This window comes from Capsicum annuum, chromosome 6 (genome assembly GCF_002878395.1).
Source record: "Capsicum annuum cultivar UCD-10X-F1 chromosome 6, UCD10Xv1.1, whole genome shotgun sequence".
Classification (NCBI taxonomy): domain Eukaryota; kingdom Viridiplantae; phylum Streptophyta; class Magnoliopsida; order Solanales; family Solanaceae; genus Capsicum; species Capsicum annuum.
The window spans coordinates 161,285,735-161,289,915 of NC_061116.1; the positions used below are offsets into that span (position 1 = coordinate 161,285,735).

General features: G+C 33.8%; 1 pseudogene; it reads left to right on the forward strand.

Annotated features, from left to right (window-relative positions):
• The first annotated feature begins 590 nt into the window (after positions 1-590).
• LOC107874134 lies at positions 591-1,340 on the forward strand (annotated as a pseudogene).
• The last annotated feature ends 2,841 nt before the right edge of the window (positions 1,341-4,181 follow it).

Sequence of the window (4,181 nt, forward strand, 5' to 3'; positions counted from 1 at the left end):
TAATTTTATTGAAAACAACCCACTGAACAATAAACACAGTAAGTTGTGATATAGGCCCTTTTTTGGCCATTCGAGGTCGTTTTGATGAGTTTTTGGGCGTTTTTATGTTTTCAAAAAAATTAAAAATTCTGAAAAAATTATTTTTTTGCAAACTGGTGGTGATAGGGATCATTCCTTATGATTTTCAATGGTTAATAACAGTACATAATATGAGTTTACATGTTGACATCTGTCATCTCCCCCATCGGATAAACTTATATATTGTAATACTGTTTTATAGTCTCTTATTTTTTATGATTTGTATTAACTTTTTAATTAAGTTACATGTTAGTTCAATGGTACATAGACTTATGAAATGTGATATTTATCTAACTTAAATCAACAGTTGACTCTCCAACTGAGTTGGTTCTGTTTCATTTAAGAGATAAAATATCTGACATTATATGTATATTTGCTTAAATGATTAAGTTTCGCTAACGATTCTAATTGTTTATGTGCATGGTTATATGTGTGATGTGTTTTTGAAGAATTTTATTATTCTGCAGCATGTCTAATGATCTATTTTAATTTGATTATTTAACAGATTAACTATGTCTTCATTCAATCCCTTAACTTCTATCCTGAATTAAAATAAATTAAAAGACCCTAATTATGTGGACTGCAAATGTAATTTGAATATTGTTCTTACTGCTGATGGCTTTAAATTTATACTAGTTGAGGAATGTCCTGTTAAGTCGGATGAACCTACTGATGATGAGATTAAAGCTTACGATAAGTGGGTCAAGGCTGACGAGATGGCGAGATGCTATATTCTTGCCTCTATGGCAAATGTGTTGCAGCATCAACATCAGTCCATGACTACTGCTTATGATATGCTTGAATCTCTCAAAGAGATGTTTGGTAAGCAAAATCATGCTGCAAAGCAGACGGCCATGAAAGATCTTTTGATCACAAAAATGGTTGAAGGAACTTCGGTAAGGAAACATGTTCTTAAAATGATGAGTCTATTAAATGAGCTATAAATTATTGATGCGGTTATTGATAAGGAGTCTCAGGTTGATATGGTCTTACAGACTCTTCCAGACAGTTTTCAATAGTTTTGCTTGAATTATAACATGAATAAGATGGACTTATCTCTTGTGAAACTATTGAATGAGCTGCAAGCGGCAGAATCTATCATTAAGCAACAAGCTCCTCTTGTGGCATTGATGGTTGACAAATCTTCGTCTTTGACTTCTAAGTTGAAAGGCAAAAAAAAAAAGAAAATGAAGCCTCGTAAGGTTTCAGGTGATAATGGTGATGTGGCTAAGCCTAAAGGCAAATGCGATCATTGCAAGTAACCTGGTCATTATAAGAAATAGTGTCTCGGTTACATAGCTAAGATGCAGAAACAAGGTACATCTTTTTCATATGTTGTTGAAACATTTTTAGTGGCTGTTTTTGCCCAATTTTGGGCTATAAATTTGAGAGTCACCAATCATATCTGCACATCCTTGCAGGGGTTTCAGGAAACACGACGCCTAAGTGAAAATGAACTTAACGTGTTTCAAGCAAGTGGGGACCCAACACCAGACTTAGCTATAGGAAATATTTTTATTTTGTTTAGTAGTTCTAGAATTTTGACTTTGAATAATGTTCTTTACATACCTTCTATAAGAAACAATTTAATTTCAGTTTTAAGAATAATAGATGCTGGTTATAATATTTATTTTGCTAACAACTGTGCCATTATTAAATTTAATAAGCATTTTATAATTTTTGCTCCTAGAATACATGATTTGTTTGTATTTGATGTTTCCCATTGTATGCTAAAAAATTGAACTTAATAATGTTGATCAATCACATAAAAGAAAATATATTTCGGAATTGAGTGAAACATACTTATGACATTTACGTCTAGGTCATATTAACTTAAATAGGATCTCACGGTTGGTTTCTAATGGACCTTTGAGTTCATTAAAAGTGGAAGCACTTCCAACTTGTGAATCTTGTTTAGAAGGTAAAATGACCAAGATACCTTTTCCTTCCAAAGGAAATAGAGCCGGAAATAAGTTTGAATTAATTCATAGTAATTTGTGTGGTCCTATGAATATACAAGTAATAGGTGTTTCTGAGTATTTTGTGACTTTCACAGACGATTACTCAAAATATGGATACATTTATTTGTTGCGCCGTAAATCTGAATGTTTTAAAAAGTTTAAAGAATTTAAGATGAAAACAGAAAAGAGACATAACAAACATATCCATACATTACGATCTGATCGTGTTGGTGAATACCTTTCTATGAAATTCATTAAATACTTATCAGAATTATGAATTACATCTCAATATTCTGCTCTGAAAACACCACAACAAAATGGTATGGCAGAACGCCGAAATAGAACTTCTATGGAAATGGTTAGATCAATGTTAAGTTATTCACATTTTTCTTTTTCTTTTTGGGTTTAAGCATTAGAAATTGCAAATTATATTCTAAACTTAGTCCTTTCAAAATCAGTACCTTTAACCCTATCAGAATTGTGGAGTGGGCGCAAGCCTAGCCTATGGCATATTCGAGTTTGAGGTTGTCCAGCACATGTGCTAAAAGGAAAAACTGATAAGTTGGAATCTAGGACAGAAGTGTACATTTTTATTGGATATCCAAAAGGAATAAAAGGGGGTTTATTTTATTGTCCTAAGAAACAAAAGGTAATTGTTTCGACAAATGCCAGATTTCTTGAAGAGGATTATTTAATGAACCACGTTCCTAGAAGTAAAATTGTTTTACGGGAATTGAGCAATAGAATAACGAATAATGAAACACAAGAACAAATTTCAAAACTATTATTGACATACCACGTGGTGGGGGAAATATCAATCGACAAGTGTTTGCACAAGAGCAAATACTTGACATTACACTACCTCAAAGTAGTGGGAGTAAAGTCGAGCAGCCTGCAATTATGGTGGAAAATGTTCAGGATAATGTCGAGGAACCTGTCATAGTACAGGATGACATTGAGGGTGTTCAAAATTTAGTTCCAAATATAGAAGATCATGTAGAGACTAGTCGTCGTAGTGAGATAATTATTCAAAAACCTGTACGGTTTGTTCTCTTGGGAGAATCGTATGATAGAATCTCTGAGGAGCCTAAGATGGAACCTCTTAATTACGCCAAAGCACTATATGATAAAAATGCTAAAATGTGAATTGCTGCTATGAAATCTGATATGGACTCTATGTATTCTAATCAAGTCTTGAAACTTGTAGAAACACCTACGGGAGTCAAACCCATTGCATGTAGATAGATCTATAAGAAAAAGAGAGGTGTGGATGGAAAAGTGCAAACTATTAAGGCTAGGCTTGTTGCGAAAGGGTTTACTAAAAAAGAAGGAATTGATTATGAAAAAACTTTTTCGCCGGTAGCTATGCTTAAATGGATGTCGAGACGGCTTCCCTAAATGGAAGTCTTGATGAGTACATTTATGTGGCACAACCAGAAGGTTTCATGGAAAGTGGTAATGAACATAAGTTTTGTAAGCTTAAGAAATCCATTTATGGTTTGAAACAAGCATCTAGAGCATGAAATACTTATTTTGATAATTCGATTAAGACTTTTGGTTTTGATCAATATGAAAATGAGTCATGCATTTATAAAAAATGGGATAGAGACAGAGTAGCATTTTTGATTCTGTACGTAGATGACATTTTGCTCATAGGAAATAATGTGAGCATATTGAATTCTGTTAAGGCGTGGCTGTCCTCGCGTTTTGATATGAAAGACTTAGGAGAAGCAGCTCATATCCTTGGGATCAAGCTTATGTGAGATCGCAAACAAAGGATATTAGGCTTATCTCAAGCACTTTATATTAATACTATTCTTGCAAGATTTAGCATGCAAAATTCCCAAAAGGGATTCCTTCCTTTTAGGCATGGAATTACTCGATTAAAAGATCAGTTGCCTAAAAAGACCAATGAGATAGAGAGAATGAAGGGGGTTCCTTATGCTTCTGCTGTAGGAAGCCTCATGTATGCTATGTCGTGCACTAGACCAGATATCTGCTTTGCTGTTGGCATGGTTAGCAGATTTTAGTCTAATTCTAGGCAAGAACATTGGACTGCGGTTAAGCATACAATCAAGTACCTTAAAAAGATTAGGGATTACATGCTTGTCTTTCACTCCAAGGATCTTGTACCTATTGGGT